Below are 27,748 nucleotides of genomic sequence, written 5' to 3'. Positions count from 1 at the left end.
CACTCTAGGGCCATATTTGTAGAGTATACAGCTGTCAAGGAGCAGCTGGGACATCACGCAGACATCCCACCGCTACCACCAATTTGTTATAAACAGCATTCCACTGCCTCCAATTTTCAGGACAATTTTGCAATTGACTGACGAGTGATGGACGAGGCTGTGGCTGTTTCCACTACTGGGCTAGTTATTGGGGACCTCACAGTGAGCGGATAGTATATATCCCTCTGATTCCAGAGCATGAAACATTTAGATATAACCCAGTACGGTCACTGCCAACTCCACAGTAACAAAAGGAACTACTAGCTGCCACCACCAATCATTTATACTGGCCAATTGCACTGCTGTTACAGGTAGCGTATGGCTTCAGGGATGCAGTTTATAGAGCAAGACGAAAAAAGCTATTCAATTTCATATATTTAACCAAAAAATAGGCAATGTTTATAAAATATACAAAAGATGTTACAAATTGGGACAATACAATACACTATATACAGTTACATAAAATAAAAGGGATAAATAAAAGAAAAGTACTTGACCTGTGGTCATGGGGGTGGCATAATTCTCCTTTTGGAGGGAAGCTCTTCTATTAGAAAATATAGAACAATCCTACAATGAGGTGCATCTTCCAGCATCGAACAAAAGCATCAACTCAAACTTCTAAATTTATTAAAGAACAGTCACTCTCACATACCTCCCCTTGGTGACCTCAGATTCAGCTGATCATGGGATGTGGATCCAGTCTCTAGAAAATTATGAGATCCTCAACTTTAAGGATAACTTCAACCCTGGAAGTCTCAGGCGGAAGATATTGTGATCATGTTTCCTATCATGATATTACCTTTCTGTAGAAATGAAACATGCCATGGATAGCATAATCCATCTGATTGATATTAATTTCGAGCTCATAGGCATGCAATTATGTAATAACATGCAGGTTATTCTCCTTGGAATCACAATACATAAACTGTGTCGCCCATAACTATAGTATATATGCTTTTTCCGAAACTAAAACCCAAATATTCCTAACTAACTCTGGTCTGGCTCCTGTCAGTATTTTGAAATTCAGCAGTTGACTCCAGAGGTGACAAAAGTGTTGCTTCTCATGCTCTGTATATATAAAAAAAAACTCAGTGCTTTTTGTTTGTTTTACAGCAGATGTACCTGTTCAATTACCTGTCCACACCAGGGGGTCCTACTTCAATGAAGCTAAACAGGAGTCAGATGTAGTGTTAGATTGAAAGCTTTTGGTTCATTTGCAAATAATGATAAAGCCATGTTTTAATAGACTGATCTTAGCATACCATTACATTATTACAACAACTAATACTTGCCCTGTGGACAGAATCTTCTACTTGACCTGTGCATTTCTGCAGCTCCTCCAGATTGACCATGGGCCTCTTGGCTATTTCACTAATTAGTGCTCTCCTTGCTTGGGATTTCAGTTTAGGTGGATGGCCATGTCTTGGTAGGTTTTCTGTTGTGCTATACTTCCATTTTTGGATGATGGATTGAACAGTGCTCCGTGAGGTATTTAGAGTTTGCTATTTTTTATACCCTAGCCCTTCTTTACTCGACTTCACAACTTTATCCCTGATCTGTCAGGTTTGTTCCTTAGTTTTCATATTCTCAAACAAACCTCTGAGGCCTTTACAGAATAACTGTAGAAAGTGCTTGCTTACACCACAGTTGAAATCGGACAAGTGCTATCCGATTTATTATTGGATAGCACTCGGACCAATGTTATTCATGCTGCAATTTCACTGGGATGCCACTCACACATTCAGCTGTATGGGGGCATGGAAACCATCAGATTGCTCTTGGATGTCATCTGAATGCAGTCTGATTTCCGCAGACACTTGTAATGGAGAAGATCAACTAATGGAAAAGAAGGAGAAATTTTGTTCTCCATTTTCTCGCTCACCTCTCTGCTGCCATCGCTGGACTTTGCACCTAACAGGTTCCCTTAAGGCTACATGCGCACGCTGCGTTTTTTGTCACGTTTTTGACGGGTTTTTTGGTGCAGTTTTGTTGTAAGAACTTTCTGACATCTGACTTCCTAGCAAAGTCTATGAAAAGTCAGATTTGCTATGCACACATTGCAGTTTATTTGTCATCGGGTTTTTTTGTCAAACGTTTGTGACAAAAAAGATGCAGCATGTTCATTCTTTCTTGCGTTTTTGTCAACATTTGTCACCCATTGAAATATAGAGGGCATCAAAAACGCAAGGAAAAATGCATGCTATCAAATTGGTGCGATTGGCATGCATTTTGCATGCGTTTTACCTGCGGTTTTGTCAACAAAAACGCAGCTCACCAACTTAGTTCCAAAATGACAAAATCAATGCTGGAGTGATTTTGACATTCCGGTGTTTGTGTGTCGTGTCTGTGTGTCGGTGCCGTGTCAGTGTGGTGCCCGTGTCAGTGTGGTGCCCGTGTCAGTGTGGTGCCCGTGTCAGTGTGGTGCCTGTACCCGTGAATGTCGGTGCCGTGTCAGTGTCGGTGCTGTGTCAGTGTGGTGTCCATGAGTGTCGGTGCCGTGTCAGTGTCGGTGCCGTGTCAGTGTCAGTGCTCATGTCGGTGTCTGTTTCTCTTGCGCTCTCTCTCTTTGTCCCCAAGAACTACATACTCACCAATCACCGACTGTCACACTGCTCCCCTGCCTCTCATCTTCTTGCTCATTAGCATCATACATATTGACTCCTCCCCCGTCTGTGATTGGTTGAAGTCAGACAAGCCCCCATGCTGAGTGACAGCTGTCTGCCTGCAACCAATCACAGCCGCTGGTGGGCGTGTCTAAATCGTACCGCACGGAAGATAGTCGCTCTATCAGCGGTGGAGGACTCGAGCTGTGACAGCAAACACCTGAGTGACGGCACCGCCGATCCCACTGCTCACTTCAGTCACTCGGGTGATTTGCTGTGACAGCTGGAGGACTCCAGCTATTGCGCGTATTACAATATACAGTATGTATAAATTACAATAGCTAAGAAAACATGATGACGACAGTGGAACGCATTTTAAGTAATGTCTCATATTAGTGTCCAATGTCCCAACATAGCATACATCATACCCATATAATAGTATATTATTAGTATACATATATATATATATATATATATATATATATATATATATATATATACACAGTGTGTCCAACCATATCCTGTCCACCGCCATTAACTTGAGAATGGCGGCAGCTATAGGAATAGTAGTGTTGTCTAGGTATAGTAAAGTAGCCATGCACTACGCAATGAAACCACCTATAGCGCCACCTGGTGGAAAACAACAGAGTTAGCATTTTTATCTCGAAAACGGAATGAGATAGAGAAAAAAAGTGAATTACAAAGTTGTAGGGCATCATCAATTCATTACGAATCGACACCTTGCATATAGAAATGCTATGATATGAAACCCATGACCCCCCCCAAAACATTTTGATTCTGGTCACGCATATGGCGCTCATTTAACTTTGATGCTCAAAGTGGCCACCGTCAGCTGCAATGCACATCTGGACTCTGGACAGCATACTGTATCTTGCTGCATGTTGTGCAATATGGTAGGTGACACGTTTGCACAAGCATCTGTGATACGTCGTTGTAAGTCCTACAATGTTGGTGGAGGGATCGCATACACCTGCTGTTTGATGTGACCTCACAGAAAGAAGTCCAATGGGGTCAGGTCAGGTGAGCGTGGAGGTCACTCCATGTACCCACCATACCCAATGACTTGTAGGAAGATCTCCATGAGGTATCGCTTCACGTTCGCAGCCTTGTGAGTTTTACACAATCGAAGGTGTCGATTCGTATTGAATTGATGATGCCCTACAACTTTGTAATTCACTTTTTTTCTCTATCTTGTTCCGTTTTCAAAATAAAAATGCTAACTCCGTTGTTTTCCACCAGGTGGTGCTATAGGGGGTTTCATTGCGTAGCGCATGACTACTTTACTATACCTAGACACCACTTCTATGCCTATGGCTGCCGCCGTTCTCAAGTTAATGGAGGTGGACAGGATATGGGTGGACACACTGTATATATATATAAAACATATATACTGTATATATATATATATATATATATATATATATATATATATATATAGTGTAATAAAGTCCTTATATTCAATTTTGGTGTGAGAAGTTCTCTTGTATCTAATGACGGGTTTGACTCGTTCTTGAGCCCCATAATTCCAAGTGTGCCATAGACCTTATTCCACTCAATACTCGTTCCCTTGCACAAACAAATTCTGACACTCAGCTTGCCTTGCCCTAACCCCACCAAAGCAAAGCACAATAGGTTATTCACAAAAATATGTTATAAAAGCCTTCATCAAACCATTTTGTTTTTTTCAGGTCATCCAGTATACATTCCTGGACACAGCAGAATTTCAATTTCACCAGTGACCTATAGTGTAGGGTGTGAGGAGTATTATTCAGTCCATCCAGACAGGATTTGTCTCAAAACTGTAACTCAAGCCCAGACAGCTTTTTTTATTGATCCTAAAGGGAAATCTTAGGTATAAACAAAGAGAGAAACCACACAGCTGCCTTTCTCAATCTAAACCCCATCACAGTGTTATTTTGCTATTGTTGCAAGGACATAGAATACAGTTAGCTGAAACAGGACTCCGGGGACTACTTAGCAGCCAAACTCCATTAGCAATGTCAAACTGTACTTTGGAGGTTGTAATACCTTTTAATGGGTTGAACATATAAGTAAAGCAAGATAATCTGCAGCAAAAGATTCCAGAGCTTACTGAATATTAACCCCATTTAATCTTAATGTCTTTTATGCTCATGATAATTCGGGCAGACCATGGACTTGTGATAATTACACAGACCTACTGTATATCAGGGAAGGGCAAACTATGTAGACTCAAAGACCCAACTAGATCATAAAAATAGCTAAATGGGCCTTTAAGTGACCTTGTAATAACTTATTTTTAAAAGAAATAAAACTACAAATAGGTCTCCAATATTAGAACTATTAAAGTGTGCACACTTCCAAAATAAATCTATGCATATGATGTTTCCCGATAACGTTCTCATGTATGGCAAATAAAGCGACCATCTTCTTTAGTTGCTCCTAATGTAATTCGTATGGGACAAAGGATAGTGAAAAGGCCAGAATCGGATGGTGGGACCGGCTTACAGGCCCTTGTATAGCTGCAAAGGTTGAGATGGTCAAAGCAATAGATCAAGAAGAGACTCATAACCTCTGGGTTCAACTAGAAGAAGCTTCCCTGCCTAAGGCATGGTCCCTGAACCCATTATTGATCTTCCTAACGATTGACCTTCCATGAAAACACTTCAGTGATGTCCACAATTAAAATATACAAGCAGATAATTAAAGGATTTTTTTATAGTTTCATCCTCAGAAGCATACCGATCCTCTGCCTCTCAGCCTTCCGTTTGATGGGCTCTCCTGAAGATTGACAGTTTGGGTCACTGACTGGTCCAAACTGTGAACCATGAAACTAAAATTGTCCTTCTGATTTTTTGCACAAGCTAGGAGTCCTATCACTGAGCTCAACAAGAATTGCAAAGCATATATGGTAAACTAGCAATGAAATATATTACAATGGACACAAAATATATCATGCCAAAAATAACTCATCTACAAGATCAGAAATCCAGTATTTCAAGTTTATATATGGTGGTGTTTCCATAGGGAGAAAAGTAATTGCCAAATAGCATGTGAAAAATACTTACAAAGGGTGTTCACTCAGGTAGGATGGTATAGTTCTATCACACGGTCTTCATAATACCTGGTTATATATAGCCACATATACACACCCTTTCTACCTCCTGCAGATTCCAACTCAAAAATATTTCTTGGGTCCGTCCATTCCTTAACCAAGAATCTGCAAAAACACTAGTGCATACCCTCATAATCTCCCACCACGACTACTGCAACCTCCTGCTCTGTGGCCTCTCTTCAAACTCTCTCACACTCCTCCAATCTATCCTAAATTTGACTGCCTAATTAATCAACCTGTCCCCCCGATATTCCCTAGCCTTACCTTCCCTCTCTGCCAATCCCTTCACGGTTTTTCTATTGCCCAACAACTCCAGTTCAAAACCCTAACCATGACATACAAAGCAATCTGCAACCTGCCTCCTCCATACATCCGTGACTTAAGCGGACTTTACACATTGCTACATAGCTAGCATCAGTTATGGGATGTCGAGCGCGATAACACCCGACCCCGTTGTACGTGCGATATTGTGTGATCGCTGCAGTAGCGAACATTATCGCTACGGCAGCGTCACACGTACATACCTGGTCAGTGACGTCGCTCTGGCCGGCGATCTGCCTCCTTTCTAAGGGGGAGGGTTGTGCGGCGTCACAGCGACGTCACATGGCAGCCATCCAATAGCAGAGGAGGAGCGGAGATGAGCGGGACGTAAGATGCCGCCCACCTCCTCCCTTCCTCATTTCCGGTGGACGGAGGTAAGGAGATGTTCGTCGCTCCTGCTGTGTCACACATAGCGATGTGTGATGCCGCAGGAACGAGGAACAACATAGCTAATAAACAGGCAACGATATTTGGTTTTAGGACGACCTCTCCAAAATCAACGATTTTTGCCTGTTTTGCGATCGTTTAAGATCGCTCGTACGTCTCACACTCTGTGATGTCGCTAATGACGTGACCCCAACGATAAATCATTAGCGATATCGCAGTGTGTAAAGCCCCCTTTAGTCTCCAGGTACCTACCTGCATGCAACCCGATTCTCACAAGATCTCCTTTTCTACTCATCTCTTCCTCCAATACATATAAGATTTCTTCCGTGCATCCCCCATATTGTGGAACGCTCTACCCCAACATATCAGACTCTCGCCTACCATGGAAACCTTTAAAAGGAACCTGTAGACCCACCTATTCAGACAAACCTACAACCTGCTGTAACCCTCAGTTCACTTTACCCCCACATGACCATTTCTACCCTCACCTTCTGTATCCTCACCCATCCCCTGTAGACTGTGAGCCCTCGCAGGCAGGGTCCTCTCTCCTCCTGTACCTGTCTGTGCTTTGTATTGTTAATGATTACTGTACTTATTTTTATTGTGTATAACCCTTTTCACATGTAAAGCAGGGCTGTGGAGTCGGAGTCGGAGTCGTGGAGTCGGAGCTCATTTTGTTGGAGTCGGGATAAAATGCACCGACTCCGACTCCTAAAATATATAATAAATTGGGGACAGGAGTGCAATGCAGAATGTGCTGAATATTTTACTAAATAATATTTAGTATAATGCTTATATTTAAGTGAAAAATTTATTGTAGTACAATGTGAACATCAGACATTTAATTACTTTTATGATACAATAATCAAGATATTTGGATAGAACATCAATTTATTGGAATACAACTTTAGAACACAAAAACTAATAAATTGTAAATATGTAATACAATATGTAATATATATATATATATATACATATATATATATATATATATATATATACATACACACACACAAGATATATATGTAATCTACTGTATATTACATAGTGTATTACATATTTAAAATTTATTAGTTTTTTGTGTTCTAAAGTTGTATTCCAATAAATATATTTTATGTTCTATCCAAATATCTTGATTGTTGTATCATAAAAATTATTAAATGTCTGATGTTCACATACACATGTTCATGTACAACAATACATTTTTCACCTAACTATAAGCAATATATGTAGGAGTCGGAGCCGGAGTCGGAGTCGGAGCCGGAGTCGGAGTCGGTGCAAGAGAAATTGAGGAGTCGGAGTCGAAGGCTTACTGACTCCACAGCCCTGATGTAAAGCGCCATGGAATAAATGGCGCTATAATAATAATAATATATACACTATTAATAAAATGCAAATGTTACTAACTCACACAAGTGAAGATAAACAAATAACTATTGGCATTCATATTTTAAAAGTAAATTCAACTCTTGTGGTTTCTGCTCAAAAATGGCACTATTCAGTCTAATAATGGATAAAATCCCAAAAGATGCTGGATACAAGATGAAGTCATAGTTGCAAGGCGTCGTCTAATATTATCATGCTGAAAATCAATTAATTGCCCCCAAAATAAAGGAGACCATAATAAAAATGAACATCTTTCAAAAAAAAGTGAATTTTTACAGGGGAATTAGCAATCTTGTATGGATCTGTATAAAAAGACATTGTGGAGGTGGACAAGAAATTCCCATTTTGGTAATGGACTGGACAAGTTTTTATTGCCAAATTTTCTATTCTTCTCTTTTCACACTTTTCTTAAATTTTCACTTTAATTTTTCTACTTCTTGAGAGATATATATAGTAAGATCTTCCTTTTTTTCAGGATTGTTTGTTTTCTGTTTTTCTTTTTGCCTTTTTCCTTTCTGTTTTAGGTCCTTTAAAATGGACTTTTACTGCTCATACTGATATTATCTATTAATAAGCGACAGGTAACAGTTGTCCTGTGTGAGAATATGCTAAAATAAAGACTTACAAAAAAAAAAGAAAACTAAACTAAAAATGTACGCTAAATGGCATAAAAGGACTGTAATTAGTGTTGAGCGAGTAGTTGACTATTCGTACTCGCTATGCTGTAAGTGAGTACTGTCCGCTACTTGCATATTCGTTGCGAGTAGTGGACGCAATGTAAGTCAATGGGGAATACTCGCTAAGTAGTGAGTAACCCGAAAGCCGTACTATTCGCTACTCGCATGAAAAATACAGCTTTCGAGTTATTTGCTACTTAGCTAGTATTTCCCATTGACTTACATTGCGCCTGCTACTCGGAATAAATATGTGAGTAGCGGACAGTAATCGCTAACAGCATAGCCAGTACGAATAGTTAACTACTGGCTCAACACTAAAGCTGGGGTCACACTAAGCGACAGCGACGTCGCTGTTACGTCACCATTTTCTGTGACGTAACAGCGACCTTGTAAGTCGCTGTTATGATCGCTGCTTAGCTGTCAAACACAGCGACTCAGCAGCGATCATAACGACGCTGCTACATGTGCAGAGAGCAGGGAGCCGCGCTTAGCGCTGGCTCCTTGCTCTCCTAGGTACAGTACACATCGGGTTAATTAACCCGATGTGTACTGCAGCTACATGTCACAGTGCAGAGAGCAGGGAGCCGCGCACACTGCTTAGCGCTGGCTCCTTGCTCTCCTTGCTACAGTATACATCGGGTTAATTACCCGATGCGTACTGCAGCTACATGTGCACAGAGCAGGAGCCAGCACTGGCAGCAAGGGCAGAGGCTGGTAACGAAGGTAAATATCGGGTAACCAGGGAAAGGGCTTCCCTTGGTTACCCAATGTTTACGCTGGTTACAGCTTACCGCAGCTGCCAGATGCCGGCTTCTGCTCCCTGCTCGCTTCATTTCGTCGCTCTCTCGCTGTCACACACAGCGATGTGTGTGTCACAGCGGGAGAGTGACGACCAAAAAATGAAGCTGGACATTCAGCAACGACCGGCGACCTCACAGCAGGGGCCAGGTCGTTGCTGGAAGTCACACACAGCGACAGCGACGGGACGTCGCTGCAACGTCACAGAAAATGGTGACGTAGCAGCGACGTCGTTGTCGTTGTCGCTGTGTGTGACACCAGCTTTAGTGTAAGGTTTATTAGAAATGGAGCGTGGTGTAAAAGTGTCATTGTGCACCAAAGTTTAACCAAAATGTTGGCGCAAATTAAGCAAACCAATAGGCGGTGTAAGGTAAGATGTACCAAATTTATCATCAGGCTGTCTAGTCAATGTTTTTAAAATTAGACTGAATATGTAAATTTGCCGCAATGTCTGCCAAAGTCAGAGATTTGCTTAGCCCTGACATATGCAGTCAGTGACTGACTTCATGGATTAAAGGAGCTGTCTGCTCTCCTAAAATTGCCAAAGTACAGATATGACAGGTCCTCAAAAGCAATGGATGTTCGTAGGCCTAGGACACATGGCGAGAAAAATGGTGCGAATGGAATGCGATAAAAAATCACATTCCACTCGGACCAACATTACTCTATAGGTCCGCTCCCATGAGCAATTATTTTCTCAGCCCTAATCGGACCGAGAAAACAGACGCAGCATGCTGCGAGTGTAATGCGATCCTGTTCCACTCACACCCATACAAGTCTATGAGGCGAGAGAAACATCGCACTGCTCTCGCGTTACACCAATGTAACGCGAGAGCAGTGCTATTCTTGCATCAGCCGACAACGGAGGAGATAGGGAGATAAATCCCTCCCTCCCCTCCTCAGCGCCGGCCCTCCTTTGCAGCTGTGGTATGATCGCACGATTGGACCACAGTCGCATGACCTTCGCATGACACTCGGCTCCCGCTGTGCTGCCAGCATGAGCCTAGTGTCATGTGAGGATTGCACATAACCCTGTGTAGCCTCGGAGCTACTCCTTGTTCCCATTAGTAAATGAAAGTCGTCCTGAATGAAGGACACTCCCCTGATAAGTCAGATGTCCATTTCCTTGAGCTGTTTACATGTTCATGTTTTTTGTGGACTATGTGCCTGCCAAAAAAGAAAAAAATACCCCAAAGAGATATGTCTGTTGTTGATCCGCGTCACAAAACAAAATCACCTATACAAGTCTACAGCTCTGTGAAAATCACTGAATACACACGGTGTAGAGTTGGGTGAATAGTACCGGTAACTATTCATATTCGGATATTGCTTACCAAATACCGAGTAGATAATGCTTACCAAATACCGAGTACTATTACAGTATTTGTCACGCCAGAAAAATGCTCCATTTCCTCATTGACTTGCGTTAGGTTTGTTATTCGTGACCAATACCAAAATAGTACTTTGGAATTCTTTATAAATAATCCAAACACGAATAGTGTCACGCTCCCCGGGGCCCGATGCCGTCCCTCATTCACCGCTCTGGTCCCCGGTCCTCCTGCCCACTGTCACACAGCTCCCTCTTCTTCCTCCGCGTCCTCTATGCTTCCTGTCCCCCGCTCCCGGCGTTCCTCTGCGACCCAGGACACACTGTCAGGCTCTCGTGCATCCTCGGCACCGCTTCCTGCTCTGATCTCGGGCTTCGCGCATGTGCATTAGGGCACACGCGCGGTCATTGACCTCCTCTTAAAGGGCCAGCGTGCCAGAGACAGGATATTGCCTAAATCAGGTACAAGGTATATTAGGATGTTCCTTCCATGTAGGAGGTGCCTGTTCAACGAGTTTCAGTAAGCTAGGTGTTCAGGTCCCCTTGTGCCTTGCATATATCTAACTCTGTCTCCTCCGCAGAGCCTGTCTTGCTACTGTAACCTGGTCCTGACCACGGGATTGCCCAGGCGGGCTTCCGGTGACTGTCGGCGGGGAATACCACCACCATTCCATCAGCCAGTGCCCGTCTCTGATCCCCGACTTCGCCCGGCAACCTCAACCTTCACGCCCAGCTACATCCTGATCCCGCCTGAGGCTCCAACCCAGCACCTGCATCGGATTCCCGCATTGTCTCCAGGAACTCTGTGGCCCCAGAGACTTCGTTCCATCCGTCCCCAGAGGGACGCTGTCCCTGTACCGCTAGTACTCCGGCTACTGTGTATCTAGGCCCTCTGGTGGGGTAACAGGACAGTCCCTGTACAGGGGTTAGCTCCGGGTTGCTTCACTGGGGGAGTCTGATGCACGGCCCAGTAGATCCACCATCAAGACATAACAAATAGTTACTGTTCGCCCATCCCTAAGGGGTACTTTACACGCTGTGACATCACTAACAATTTATCGTCGGGGTCATGGTGTTTGTGACGCAAATCTGGCGTCGTTAGCGGCATCGCAGAGTGTAACACGTACGAGCGACCTTAAACGATCGCAAAAGAGATAAAAATCGTTGGTTTTGGAGAGGTCGTCCAAACACCAAAAATCGTTGTCTCGTACGTAGCGATGTTGTTCGTCGTTCCTGCGGCAGCACAAATCGCTATGTGTGACACCGCAGGAGTGACGAACATCTCCTAACCTGCGTCCACCGGCAATGCGGAAGGAACGAGGTGGGCGGGATGTTATGTCCCGCTCATCTCCGCCCCTCCGCTTCTATTGGCCGGCCGCTTAGTGACTTCGCAGTGACGTCGCTATGACGCCGAACGCACCTCCCCCTTGAAGGAGGGATTGTTTGGGGGTCACAGCGACATCGCTGACAAGGTATGTGCGTGCGATAATGTTCGCTACAGCAGCAATCACCACATATCGCTGGAACGTCGGGGGTGGGTGCTATCGCGCTCGACATCGCTAGCAATCGCTAGCGATGTCGCAGCGTGTAACGTACCCTTAACTCTGTGTGCCGTGAGTACCTAACACTGTAGAAAATGGGAGATGTTTTGCAGTTTATTTATTTTTTCATATGAGAAAATCACTGATGAATCACTGATGGTAAAAACTTAAGGCCACTTTACACACTGCGATATCGGTACCGATATCGCTAGTGTGGGTACCCGCCCCCATCTGTTGTGCGACACGGGCAAATTGCTGCCCGTGGCGCACAACATCGCCCAGAGCAGTCACACATACTTACCTGCCTAGCGACGTCGCTGTAACCGGCGAACCGCCTCCTTTCTAAGGGGGCGGTCCGTGCGGCGTCACAGCGATGTCACAGCAGCGTCACTGAACCGCCACCCAATAGCAGCGGAGGAGCAGAGATGAGCGGGACGTAACATCCCGCCCACCTCCTTCCTTCCGCATTGTGGCCGGGAGGCAGGTAGGAGAGCTTCCTCGTTCCTGCGGTGTCACACGTACCGATGTGTGCTGCCGCAGGAACGAGGAACAACTTTGTTACTGCTGCAGTAACGATAATCGAGAATGGACCCCCATGTCACCGATGAGCGATTTTGCACGTTTTTGCAACGATGCAAAATCGCTCATAGGTGTCACACGCAACGGCATCGCTAATGCGGCCGGATGTGCGTCACGAATTCCGTGACCCCAGCGAGATCGCATTAGCGATGTCGTAGTGTGTAAAGCCCCCTTAAGTCACTGACCAGATACTGACAAAAGTTTGATCCAAAACACTGATGACACTACAAACGCTTACGTCTGAATGAGTCCATAGAGTATTTGAACCCTTTTAGGTTGTTTTTTTTTACACTTTTACACTAGGGTACATTTTTACCAAAATTGTAAATAACATTTTACTACCTATTCATTCATCCTGTTTTGCCATATGTGTAACCATTCTATGGATATACAATGGTAAATGAGAGACAATGGCTTACAAGATGTAGCAGGTGTAGACACAGGTTTACATGGTACATGCATTAGACTAAGTATGCCGTGTGTAATAACTACAGGAGTTGTGTACAATCCATTATTGGAATTATAGCCTCGTATCGATTATCTGGCACCAGATCTGGATTTTCACTCTGTACACTCCATACGGCTCTGGATGACGGTGTAAAGCAGCTCAGAGCTGCACACGCTTTCAGAGAAATGTGTTAAGTACATTATCAGCAGGAGAAATGTCTTGAGAATAAAATTACTAGACACCTAGCAAGTTGTTTGCGCCCCTCCAGAGCCATCACCTGACCTGACATCTTGTATTCAACGCATCAAACCGGCTGTCTATGAATAGTCACCAATCTGATTGTTATCATAATTGTAAACCTAATGGGAGGTTTCATCCAACAGGACAAATAGAAATGGATACGAATGCCGTCCCTAAACAGACCTGAGCTAAAATTGGCCAATATTTTCCTGTTCTGAAAACTGTGGCACACTGATGTGGAGTCTTTCTCACTCGGTATTAGGCTATGTGTGCACACTGCGTTTTTTTGACACTGCGTTTTTTGTGTGTTTTTGGCTGCAAAAAATGCACATAAATGCAAAAAAATGTACCCACGGCAAGAATACACCGGTAAAAAAATGAATGTGTTTTTACCATGTTTTGGTGCATTTTTGGCTGTGTTTGGCTGTGTTTTTGATCACTGCGTTTTTCCAATGCATTGAATGGGTGAAAAACTCAGTAAAATGCAGGAAAGAATTCACATGTTCATTTTTTTAGCTCAAAAACACAGCTAAAAAAATACGTTGTGTGCGGACAGCAAAAATGAAAAGTCATAGACTTTGCTGGGGAAGCAAAGTCATGCAGTTTTGACTCCAAAAACTCACAAAAATGCGCAAAAACGATCAGTGCGCACATAGCCTAAAGGGTACTTTACACACTGCGACATCACTAGCGATCTCATTAGCGATTTGAAATTCTAGATCGCAAGTGCGATCTTTCGAGATCGCACATGCGTAAAATGACCTATGTGCGATCCGAAAGATCGCACTTTCGATCCAGAATTTCAAATCGCTAATGAGATGGCTAGAGATGTCGCAGCGTGTAAAGTACCCTTTAGTAAATAAATAACAATAAGAGAGCAGCATAACAAAACTGACATTTCCTCCAAAAATATTTTTGCTTTCGTATGCCAAACATTCCCTATGGAACATCATGCAGCTCTCACATACATTGCTGGCAGAATACTCAGCCCCTATTGTTTTGCCTTATATTTTAAATCTCCAGATATTTCTGTCTCTAAAGCAGTCTCTAACTAATCAACATACGTATTTTACAGAGGGTTTGGATCCACCTGGAAAGAAAAGCACTACCCATTAGGGAATCGGCCTTCTGAGCACCCCTAGACATCACCTGACTGGTTGGGGAGATATTCTGGAAGACCATGCACTTGGACTCCCACCAAATGCTGGAATGAAGGTGACACAGTGCCGCTCTGAAATCAGGGTAAATAAAGAAAAGGAATCAGGCACTCAGAAATTAACAAGAAATATGGTTTTGAATGGAAATGCAATCCTGAAATATGTTGTAACGTTTCGGTCAGCAGGGACTTCTTCAGACGGACTGCAGACCAATATATCTCAGTATCCTATAAAGGCACTGGGAGTCTTTTTCAGAAGTATAGGTTTATAGAAGAAATAGGTTTACAGGATTGTAGCAGTGATGACCCATCTACAGGGATGACCGCTCCAACCAATCACTAACTGCAGCAGTCTCGTGCCTTAAAGCTCCACATTCACATTGAGGCTAGTGATTGGCTGTAGTATTACCGTATTGTACGCATGGTGTAAACAATGCAGCGCTGCCAACAAAAAACTTCATGGAGTAGCAAAGAGGCAGCACTGAAGCTGCAGGGTTTAAGTGAGTACATAATGCTTATCTGATCTTTAAAGGTAACCTATCAGTCCAATATGCACCCAGAACCACGAGCAGTTCTGGGTGTATATTGCTAATCCCTGGCTAAACATCCCTGTATACACTAGCATAAATAGATCTTTAGAAAAAGTATTTCTAAAGATCTTTTACTGTATGCTAATGAGCGAGGGGACTAGTCCCCTGGGCGTTACTTCCCCAGCCAGTCGCTCTCATTAGCATGTTAGTATGCCCCTGTGGGTCCCTGTGGGCATGCTGTCATGCTAATGAATGTGCAGCGTCACAGGATGATCTTACTCACCTCTCCGCTATCATCGCGTCTGACGGGTGATTTTGGCTCAGTGCGCATGACCCCGGAGTTTAGGTCATGTGCACTACTTCAGTTTGAAGCCAGAACGCGTATACCCGGCTTCATAGTGCGCATGACCAAAACTCCGGGGTCATGCGCATTGAGGACGAAATGGTAGTGGAGGGGTGAGTGAGATCATCCTGTGACGCTGCGCATTTATTATCATGATAGCACACCCTCAGGGGCGTACTAACATACTAATGGGGCCGACTAGCCAAGGGAACTAACGCCCAGGGGGCTAGTGCCCGCACTCATTAGTATACGGTAAAAGATCTTTAGAAATACTTTATCTAGAGATCTCTTTATCTATGCTAGTGTATACAAGGACGGTTAGGCAGGGATTAGCAATATACACCCAGAACTGCTCGTGGTGCTGGGTGCATATTGGACCTGACAGGTTCACCTGTAAAGCATTGCATGCCTGTCAAATAATGTTTCTAAAAAATGGCCAACCCCTTTAAGTATGTGATATTAACTGTCCCAGATTTATACTAAGTTACACAATAAATGCATCTAGACAACAGTTTGTCGCTTAAAGAGAACCAACCAGCAGGATTTCCATATATAAAGTAAAGCCAGTGCTATACTGGCACTAGGATGCTGAATGTAAGCATAGCTTCTGTTCTGAGATTGGAGGTTTTATTTCAGAAATATGTGCAATTAAAGTTAAAGCAATGCACTGATATTTGATTGACAGGTGCAACAAGAAGGGAATATGTGGGTCGGGTCTTGCTACCTATTCCCACTTCTGTTGCAACTGACAATCAAATATCAGTGCGTTGCTGGAACTTTACATGCACATAATTTTGAAATAAAACTTCCAATCTCAGAACAGAAGCTATGCTTACATTCAGCATCCTAGCGCCAATATAGCACTGGCTTTACTTTATATATGGAAATCCTAAAGATTGGTTCCCTTTAAGGAAGTTGTCTGGTCACCAGATGCTCATGATGTAACCTTAGGATAAGTCATCCATCTCACACCGGTGGGTGTCTGACAGCCGGCTCCCTCACCAATCATCTGTTATCAGCTCCAGCGGTGGACAGATGTAAACTCTACGGCCCCAATTCATAAAGCATTTTTCACTCCAATTCTGGTGTAAAGCTGCTTGAAATGTCACTTTTTTTTTTGCACAACTCAAAGCGGCAGAAAAAAATTCCAATTTTTGATATTTTTACACAAGTCCTGGCCAGTAATGCTCATTTTTTGAAAAGCGAGTAAAGCTGGGGTGACACAAGGCGTTGCCAATCACGCAAGGCAAATTCATCAAAACTTAGGCGGGCTTTACACGTTGCGACATCGCTACCGATATATCGTCAGGGTTACGTCGTTAGTGACGCACATCCGGCGCCGGTAGCAACATCGCAGTGTGTAAATCCTAGGTGCGACAATGAACGAGCGCAAAAGCGTAAAAAATCGCTGATCTGTGTCACGTCGTTCATTTCATAATGTCGTTACTGCTGCATATACAATGTTGTTTGTCGTTCCTGCAGCACAACACATCGCTGTGTGTGACACCGCAGGAACGACAAACATCTCCTTACCTTTGTCCACCGGCAATGCGGAAGGAAGAAGGTGGGAGGGATGTTATTTCCCGCTCATCTCCGCCCCTCCGCTTCTATTGGCTGGCTGCTTAGTGACGTCGCGGTGACGCCGAACGCACCTCCCCCTTCAAGGAGGGATTGTTTGGCGGGCACAGCGACGTCGCCGACCAGGTATGTGCGTGTGAAGCTGCCGTTGCGATAATGTTCGCTACAGCAGCAAGCACCAGATATCACATGTACGACGGGGGCGGGTGCTATGGCGCTCGACATCGTTATTGCTAGCGATGTCGCAACGTGTAAAGCCCGCCTTAGGCTACAAAGTGGTGTAAATTACGTCAGAAATGTACAACAATCCCAGACTTTACATTTCTGTCAGTGGCGCATGGCAGTTGAAAGAAGTGTCAAATACATTAATGATGCACTTGCCTCTTAGAGAATTTGGGGAATCTTACTACAGCTCACTCGCTTCTGGTATACAACAATCTTAACGAATCGGGGCCATTGATTAGGAGTTGCTCTGGAGTAACCGCCGGCGCCATAACACGTGTGAAGTGATGCATGCAGCTCGGTTCACTATGTTTACATCCAGCTGCTACTGGACATTAAAAGAGCTAATCCATGAGGTGTCGGATCCCCACCAATCAGATAGTGATGACTTATTCTACTGACTGGACCACCCCTACCCCCTTTAACTGCAGTGGTAGAATGCAAACTCTGTTGCATTATATTCTGGATGGCTTGGGATATGTTCACACATTCTGTATATATGTGACCATAGGATCAGTGGCATAAATATGCGATGCACACTCTTTCAATCGAGCAGTAAATGGTATAAATACAACATGACTACAGCGCAAATCACCAAAATGATCTCTGTATGGATCGTAACCCACCAAGGCAGAGTGCAACGTGTCCTCTCAGGAGTCTGCAGAATGGTACATTCAACGCTGGGCTATACTACATGATGGTATCTACTATGATTGTGTTAAAAAATGGACATATCCTTTAGTTACGACACATAAGAACTTAAACCTGTGCCAATATTGCGTATACAATAGATTTCATTACACCTCCAAGATCTGTCTGGCATTAGCAGTCTTGAACATTACCAGTACAATCAATATAGTGATTATCATTCATATGTGCACTAATTCTGCTCCATTCACCTTGGCAATGGATTTGTGGTGAAATTATGATCTACCCTAAATATAAATTAAAAAGGAGATCCGGGAAGTCACTGTGTCTGGACAAAAGATTCGTTTTCGGCACTGGGACGGGGCAGCGCAGGTCTTGCTCACAATGTTTGGACTCTTGACAGGCATTGGATGGGGTGGCTTTAATCAGCTGTACCATCATATATTGCTATGATGCTTATTGTCATATTGTAAGGAATTGATCCATGTGTGTCCATTGTATGACTGATGTTATGTGTATGCGGGTATTAGAATCAATGGAAATTACAGCAATTACCTCTGCTCAACAAAAATACATAAAAAATACTAAGAGCGCAAAACAGAAAATGACAAAAAAATGAAAAAATACTAATACAATACTATTGGAAATGAAGAGTAGGGTGAGTCAGAGGACGATCCATTATAATCTACATAATTACACATCCGGGTAGTCACGCTTTGGTCTCCTTTAGTTCAGCCATTGTGTACGCCACTTGTTCATGTATTAACGACAGTAAACAAATCACAATTGGGTTTTTGTGTGTAAGCATCTATAAACCAACTTACACAAGCACATAGATCAGTCAAATTGTGTACATGTGGCTTAAAGCTGAAGGTGGCCAATGACCACGGCAAACGTGAGAGCCAATGACCACGGCAAACGGTCTGCCACATGTGCACCGGGCACAGAGAGCAAGAACATGCAGAGAATGAATGAAGCCAGTTATCACATGTAGCTGGTCCATCAACACACCCTGTCACCTCCAGAACATGCAGATCATAAGGAGTTTATTCCAAAATCTCACTCTTTGACAGTTAATTATTACTTAAAGGGAATCTGTCAGGTGCAATATGCACCCAGAACCACGAACAGTTCTGGGTACATATTGCTAATCCCTGCCTAACTGTCCCAAGCTATAGTGGCATACGTAAAGAGATCATAAGAAAAAGTATTTCTAAAGATTCTTCATTATATGCTAATGAGGCCAGCGACTAGTCACAAGGGTGTTAGTTCCCTTGGCTAGTCGCAAGGGTGTTAGTTCCCTTGGCTAGTCGGCCCCCTTTGAATATGGGCAAGCTAATAAGCTAATGAATGCGCAGTGTCAGAGGGATGGTCTCGCTCACCTCTGCTGCCACCGCGCCTGATGCTGGATTTCGGCTCAGTGCGGATGATCCCTGGACTACTGGTCATGCGCACTATGAAACCGGGTGTACGTGTCCCGGCTTTAAATTGGTGTAGTGCGCATGACCTGAAGTGCCGGGGGCTTCTGATCATGCGCACTGACCCTATGCTAAGCGTTCTCAGCCGGTGCAACGAACACAGGTATTAACATCAAGCTAACATCAACGCTAAGCAATGGACATTGAACAGCATGTTAGCACGCCCCTGTGGGTGAGCTAACATGCTAAAAGGGCGGAATGAGCGCAGGAACTAACGTCCTAGCGACTAGTCCCTGCGCTCATTAGCATATCATAAAGGATTTTTAGAAATATTTTTTCTAAACATCCCTTAATCTATGCTACTATATGCTGGTACAGTTAGGCAGGGATTAGAAATATGCACCCTGCCTAACAGAAGAACTGCTCGTGGCTCTGGGTGCATATTGCACCTGACAGGTTCCCTTTAAGGAAGAACGCTTGGAGTTTAGATAATCAGAGAAGCACTACAACCCACTCACCTCTGCTATACCCGGACCTCCTAGCACTGCTACATAGCCAAAGGGCAGATAAGACCAGATGGCGATGGTTAGCTATGATTCAGTACCAACAGCAAAGTTCAATTCTCATCACAACTAATATTTTGCAGGTAAAACATCACAGCATGAAAAGGGTTAAGCTTGATATATCCGTAGACGCAAGGAATCTGACACTGTAACTGAATGTTCCCGGTGGAGATTTCCATTACTCTTGACACAGATGGTTAATTGTATTAGCAACCAATTTTTTTTCTGGTCTTCTTTCCAAGCAGTCATTCACATACGCGACTATTTGCCAGATACCTCGTTAATATGTAAATGATAGCTACCCCATGTTTCTATTTTGGCATTATTTTTACTTGTGAAATATCATTTTTGCCCAGTAAATCACTGCATGGTTGTAACCGCTCCAGAGAAATTCATTACTACAAATTGTAGGCAGAGCACATAAGAAAGGGAGACATCAGAACGCGGAAGGAAGGAGAGGGAACAGCTATGGCCTTTGGCAAAGACAAAATCCACTTGTATCACACATTACCGCTTGGATATCACAAGCGCTAAGAGCAACACATTATGCACAAAATGATAGTTGTAAGATGGGTGTTGCGTAGTGCTGTTTAGCAAACCTCTGCGCTCAATCATCCTCGGCTTGATGTACACATCAGGCCTCTAGTAAACACGACCATGTTCTGCATGAAATATACTGAGCATGACTGCACGCCCTCCATGCCACTCAGTCTATCAGGAGACTGTGGTGCTGAGGTGAAGAGCTGCTCACAGAGTGCCCCCAAATCTACAACGAACTGCACGCCCTCCATGCCACTGAGTCTGTCAGGAGGCTGTGGTGCTGAGGTGAAGAGCTGCTCACAGAGTAGCCCCAAATCTACAACGAACTGCACACCCTCCATGCCACTCAGTCTATCAGGATGCTGTGGTGAGGAGCTGCGTACAGAGTGGCCCGGGGCTCCAATGTGGACCCAAAGCTACAATGACTGCACGCCTCCATGCCACTCAGTCTGACAGGAGGCTGAGGTGCTGAGGTGCTCACAGAGTGGCCCGGGGCTACTATGTGGGCCCAAAGCTACAATGACTGCATGCCTCCATGCCACTCAGTCTGTCAGGAGACCGCGGTGCTGAGGTAAAGACCTGCTCACAGAGTGGCCCAGGGCTAAAATGTGGCTCCAAAATCTACAATGACTGCATGCCCTCAAGGCCACTCAGTCTGTCAGGAGGTTGCGGTGCTGAGGTGAAGAGCTGCTCACAGAGTGGCCTAGGGTTACAATGTGGCCCCAAATCTACAATGACTGCACGCCATCTATGCCACTCAGATGATAGGAGGCCACGGTGTAGCAGTGAAGAGCTGTGTACAAAGTGGCCCAGGGGTCCAATGAGGCCCAAAATACTCAGTGACTGCACATCCTCCATGCCACTCAGTCTCTCAGGATCCCGCAGTGGTGAGGTGAAGAGTTGCTTACAGAGTGGCCTAGGGGTCCAATGTGGCCCCAAATACTCAGTGACTGAACACCCTCCATGCCATTCAGTCTGTCAGGATCCCGCAGTGCTGAGGTGAAGAACTGCAGGTAGAGAGGCCTAGAGCTCCAATGTGGCCCCAAAATCTTTAATGACTGCGTACCTTCCATGCCACTCAGTTTGTCAGGCGGCCGCAGCCACGGTGCTGAGGTGAAGGGCTGCGTACAGAGAGGCCCAGGGGTCCAACGTGGCCCCAAATCTACAATGACAGTACGCCTCCAGCCACTCAGTCTGTCAGAAGGCCATGGTGCTGAGGTGAAGAGCTGTTTACAGCGTGGCCGGGACTACAATGTGGCCTGAAAATCTACAATGAGTGCACGCCATCCATGCCACTCAGTCTGTCAGGAGGTCGCAGTGCTGAGGTGAAGGGCTGCTCACAGAGTGGCTCGGGGGTCCAATATGGCCCCAAATCTACAATGACTGCACTTCGTGTATGCCACTCAGCCTGTCAGGAGGCCACAGTGCTAAGGTGAAGAGCTGCAGACAGAGAGGCCTAGAGCTCCAATGTGGCCCCGAAGTCTTCAATGACTGCACACCTTGCATGCCACTTAGTTTGTCAGGAGGCCACGGTGCTGAGGTGAAGGGCTGCTCACAGAGTGGCCCAGGGGTCCAACGTGGCCCCAAATCTACAATGACTGTACGCCTTCAATGCCACTCAGTCTGTCAGGAGGCCATGGTGCTGAGCCGAAGAGCTGTTTATAGCGTGGCCGGGACTACAATGAGGCCCCAAAATCTACAATGAGTCTCAGTCTGTCAGGAGGCTGGTGCAATGCATACGGTGATGAGCTGCATACAGAGTGACCAAGGGGGCCAAAGTGGTCCTAAAATCTGCAATGAGTGCACGCCGTCCATGTCACTCAGTCTGTCAGGAGGCCATGGTGCTGAGCCGAAGAGCTGTTTATAGCGTGGTCGGGACTACAATGTGGCCCCAAATCTACAATGAGTCCGTCAGGAGGCTGGTGCAATGCATACGGTGATGAGCTGCGTACAGAGTGACCAAGGGGGCCAAAGTGGTCCTAAAATCTGCAATGAGTGCACGCCGTCCATGTCACTCAGTCTGTCAGGATGTCGCAGTGCTGAGGTGAAGGGCTGCTCATAGAGTAGCCCAGGGGTCAATGTGGCCCCAAATCTACAATGACTACACGCCGTCCATGCCACTCAGTCTGTCAGGAGGCTGGTGCGATGCATACGGTGATGAGCTGCGTACAGAATGACCCAGGGGGCCAAAGTGGTCCTAAAATCTACAATGAGTGCTTGTAAGTCATCACAGCACATAGCCTACATTTGTCAAAGTTGCAATATTGAATAATAAATAGTAAATACATAATAGTTATGGAAATACCTGGTCAATAAAGACAAAATATTCTACAAAGGCAATAAAGGGGTTAAAGAGCAGGTACTGTATACAGACAGCGGGGGCCTGGGAGCCATTGTGCTGGGAATTTGCTGCCGGTCTCTAACTTTATAGGCGGCTTTCTATTGGTGTCTATGAAGCTTCCAAGCAGCGAGCCAGTAATGAATTGCCCCTGGGGTGATGTGACTGGCACCTGACGTCCACAGCTGTAATGCGCCCCCTGTACCCGGGCGTATACTACGTTATTACCCACTTTCCATATGTTTTATACTCATCATTTCTTATCATTTATAGCACAGTATTTGTAATAATCACATTTAGCTCTTATATGATCTGCAGTGATTGGTAACTGTGTAAGAACCAGTGTTACATATACTATACCAGGCATGTGTACCGCGCTGGCACAGGATGCCAGGGGACCGGGACTTTCTGAAATAAGTACAGGACGTCACACATCAGGGACTTTCTAGTAGATAAACTTTAGATACATTTATACATATTGAAGTGGGCACCTTTCCATCACCCCAACAAAGGATAGGGGCGACAGGCCAAAAAGTGGGCAAAAAAGCCCAAGTCCATATGAGACGTGAAGGGTGGACAGTAGTGGGCTGTGATTAGTGGCGAGGCTGCGTTCCCCCATTATCCCCCCATAGGTTATCCCGTACATGATCCCATGATGGGGGCTCTGCACGCTCACACACATGATCACCGTATCCACCCCCTGCACATCTGTAACACGCCTGTGTGTGCCTATGAGGGTCCCCAGCGCAGAACATCAGGCTGAGCACATGAGTGGGGCTGCACTCCACAGAAGAGGCTTTTTGGGGAATGTGAGCCTGGCCCTCGCCATTGGTCGGCTGCATAGGAGGCGCATGGCAGCCCTGATCCTGGCATACTGTGCCCTCCTTTACCAACAACTGCACCAAATGGACTATAAGTTCCAGCACAGCCCAGAATAGAGAGCAGTCATGTAATGGAGCTGCTCCTTGGCAGGGGGCATTTCTAGCTCCACAAAGCGGTACCCATGCATCAGACAATGCCAACAGTGCTGACAGGGTGCAGAGGCTCTGCATACATGGGCCTGCCCACCTCTCCTGGAGCCACAGGCCTCGCACACAGCATGGCACTGCCCCCACACCTGCCATCTCCAGCACTTACCTAGCAGGCAGCCTCACATGCCAGGCGCTGTGCCCTCTCCTCCGGACGTGTCCCCTCTCACATGGAGGATGGCCGCCTCTGCTGGTGCTGTGGAGCAGGCAGTGCCCCGTCACCTGTGCGTGCCCCCCGGCTCGGTGCGTGCCCCCACCCTCTGCAGCAGTCACTGTGGCACACAGGCTGGCAGCCCCGGTTGCAGCAGGTGGATGCTCCTCCCTGTCTCTGCTCCTCCTGCAGGATGCTGCATCCTCCCCAGCGCGTACAGCCTTTTGTGCATCACCCTGGAGGAGGAGGGCTGATGGGCAGGAGCCCCCGGGCGCTCTCTAGTCCTGGCGTGCTGGAGCGGGCATCCTCCTGGCAGTGTGTCCCCTCACTATCGTCATGCGGTGCCCGGCGCTGCCATTGTTTCTTCTAGTACGGGCGAGAGCGCGCTGCGACCTGTCATAAAGGGCGCGCACCCGGCTGCCGAGGACGCGCACAGTAGAAGGGGGCTCCGACACGTGGGCGCGCAGCGAGGGGATTCTGGGGGGCGGGGAGGGAGCGAGCTGCACATGGTTAACCCTTACAGAAGATGCCAGTGCTTTATACCCTGCTCTGAGGACATCACCAGAGGACCCTGTCAGCAGATACATGAGTGGGGGGGCGCCCCATATTATTAGGGGGTCTGCTGTATACCCAGCATGGCATCCAGAGGAACAGGCTGCCAAGGAAGTAATATTTGTCATTATCCTGGCATATGTGGACTATTGGAGGCATTATACCCACCTGCCAGGGAATCCAATTGGCATGAGACAAATGGACGGGCACCATAGCTGCCATAATGTCTAATATGATGTGCCGGGGCTGTCCGGAATGGTATGGTGGCATTTATGACTCACCCCAGGGCTATGGGGTATTCAGTCCTGGGCCGTATATCTATGGGGACAGTTCACTGGGTGGCCGTTGCCCGGTTCCGTGACCCTGAGGGTCGCTTGAAGGGGGTTATGTACAGGGGAATATTTATAAAGTTTTTGTCGTGACGCCACTTGCGGGTTGCGGTTATGGTGATGGAACCGCCGCTGTTTCTCACCGCAGTGGCAGCCTGGATGTTGGGCCCTCCTCAAGTATGTCCGGGGTCCCAGGGGTTAGGTGATGGAGTTAGGCGCGGAAAGAAGGTAGGCCACACAAGGGATTGCAGAGTAACTGGGTTCTTCACTCACAGTGGTTTGGTGGCTGGTACCCGGAGGAAGGCTGGTCCTCACCACTGGCTCCCTTAGTCCCAGTGCCGGTTTGGTGACCTGGTGGCTTCTTTCCCCTGCACTCTTCTCTAGTTGTTGGGTCCCCGTGGCTTGGAGCGTTTGGGGGTCCCCTTCTGGTAGTCTCTCAGTCTATAGTCTGTACGGCGGCAGTTTGAACCCTGTAGGATTGGTTTTCCGTTCCCGTCCCTGGTTCTCCCGTCACTGCTGATGCCCCCGGACTTTATGGTCAGTGAGGTCCTGGATGGTCCCCTCACTGTGCAGATTTTATCACATCTGTTTGGAGCGTTTGCCTGACCTGGGGCTCTGTACCCCGTCAGTGCTATGGTTCTGGGATTACTCCACTGTACTCCACCGGCAACCACACGCCTGGGGCCTTAGGTCACCGTCACACACTCCCATCAGTACAGTTACGTCCGTCTCCTCTCACTTCCACTTACTGACTCTACTCACTGTCTGCCCCCTCCCACCTGGTTGTCGTCTAGTGGACTGGATCGGCTCCACCCCTGGGTGGCCATCCATTGGGTTTATCCCTAGCCTGTCACCAGTCCTTGGGGAAGGGATAAAAAGGGATTATATATGTGTTTTGGTGTTACCGGCACTGGTCTTCCGGGTCCCTTGGGGTAGGCCCTGCATCTTTGACAAGATGCAGTACCTTGTAGCTCCTGATGGCTTCAGGGGTGCTACATTTACGTGGTCACGCCACAGGCTACTCTTTGCCACCATATCATCAGATCACTGCAATGTTTCTGGGACAGACCGTGTTCGGTGATACACAATACAACATTCCCTGTATGTCGCCATGTAACATGAGAAGAGTATGGTCCACCGAGGGTAAAGGCCGCTTTACACACTGCGATATCGGTACCGATATCGCTAGCGTGGGTACCCGCCCCCATCTGTTGTGCGACACGGGCAAATCGCTGCCTGTGCCCCACAACATCGCCCGGACCCGTCACACTACTTACCTGCCCGGCGACGTCGCTGTGACCGGCGAACTGCCTCCTTTCTAAGGGGGCGGTTCGTTTAGCATCACAGCGACGTCACAGCAGCGTCACTGAACCGCCGCCCAATAGAAGCGGAGGGGCGGAGATAAGCGGGATGTAACATCCCGCCCACCTCCTTCCTTCCGCATTGTGGCCGGGAGGCAGGTAAGGAGAGGTTCCTCGTTACTGCGGTGTCACATGTACCGATGTGTGCTGCCGCAGGAGCGAGGAACAACCTCGTTACTGCTGCAGTAACGATATTTGAGAATGGACCCCCAAGTCACCGATGAGCGATTTTGCACGTTTTTGTGACGATGCAAAATCGCTCATAGTTGTCACACGCAACGGCATCGCTAATGCGGCCGGATGTGCGTCACAAAATCCGTGACCCCAACGACTTCGCATTAGCGATATCGTAGCGTGTAAAGCCCCCTTAAGGGCGCCATACTGCACACCCAGGCGTATGTGCCATATGCACAGGGCCCAAATACTGTACACCATTAACTACAAGTCATAGGATGGGTGTGTGCCCCACTAGAGCCTCTACTTGCACTAACTCCACTCCTATAATCAACTGCGCCAATAATACACAGAGGACGACCCCTTAGATTTAATTTAATGTGGCTGTTTCAACATCCTTGTTCAGGAGCACACTGCTCCTCTGCCTCCCGGTTTCCTGCTTTCTGTGGGACGACGCACCCGGATTGATTGACAGTTCAGACTTGTGATGTAGCCATGGTGCTGGATCGAACTATGCACTGTGATGCTGTCTCAGTAATATTGGCAGAGCACAGGGGCACTGAAGGTGGCAGATCCAGCTTCAGAGCAGTGCTTACAGGCTCTGTAGCCAGGAATATAGAAGCGCTGCACTCCCTGCCTAGAACAGTCATCACTGATTAACTGCAGAGGTGGCCGGGAACCTAGGCAACACAAAACCATAACAATAAATTTCCGCCTTTTTTTGAGATCAGGAGGATTTTTAAAAAGTAAATTATGATGTTGAGATACCTCCTTTAGCTTTTAACGTAAGTTTATTCTAAAAATGTTCATTGCTAATTATGAAAGATCAGTTTTCACCAGCGGTAACAGATCACTGATGAGTTCGTACATTGGGTAAGCATAGTCCTGATTGATACTGATGAACTGTAAGGGGTACTTTGCACGTTGCGACATCGCTACTGCGATCTCGTCGGGGTCAAATCGAATGTGACGCACATCCGGCGCCGGTTATGACGTCGCAATGTGTAAAGCCTAGATGCACCGATAAACGATCGCAAAAGCGTCGAAAATGGGTGATCGGTGTAGTGTCGGTCATTTCCATAATTTCACTGCAGCGACAGGTACGATATTGTTCCTCGTTCCTGCGGCAGCACACATCGCTGTGTATGAAGCCGCAGGAGCGAGGAACATCTCCTTACCTGCGTCCCGCCTGCAATGAGGAAGGAAGGAGGTGGGCAGGATGTTTACGTCCCGCTCATCTCCGCCCCTCCGCTTCTATTGGCCGCCTGCCGTGTGACGTCGCTGTGACGCCGCACGACCCGCCCCCTTAGGAAGGAGGTGGGTCGCCGGCCAGAGCTACGTCGCAGGGCAGGTAAG

The 27,748-nt window shown here is 46.3% G+C and overlaps 1 protein-coding gene across 1 annotated transcript in view; it reads right to left on the bottom strand.

Annotated features, from left to right (window-relative positions):
* NEXMIF (neurite extension and migration factor) overlaps window positions 1–24,367 on the bottom strand; it is a 643,807-nt gene extending 619,440 nt beyond the window's left edge. Inside the window, exon 1 of the mRNA XM_075323862.1 lies at window positions 23,935–24,367. The gene's annotated coding sequence lies outside the window, so the exon portion shown is untranslated. The remainder of the gene's footprint in view (window positions 1–23,934) is intronic.
* Window positions 24,368–27,748: the final 3,381 nt, after the last annotated feature.

This window comes from Anomaloglossus baeobatrachus, chromosome 9 (genome assembly GCF_048569485.1).
Source record: "Anomaloglossus baeobatrachus isolate aAnoBae1 chromosome 9, aAnoBae1.hap1, whole genome shotgun sequence".
Classification (NCBI taxonomy): Eukaryota; Metazoa; Chordata; class Amphibia; order Anura; family Aromobatidae; genus Anomaloglossus; species Anomaloglossus baeobatrachus.
This window is presented reverse-complemented; position numbering and strand designations above follow the sequence as displayed.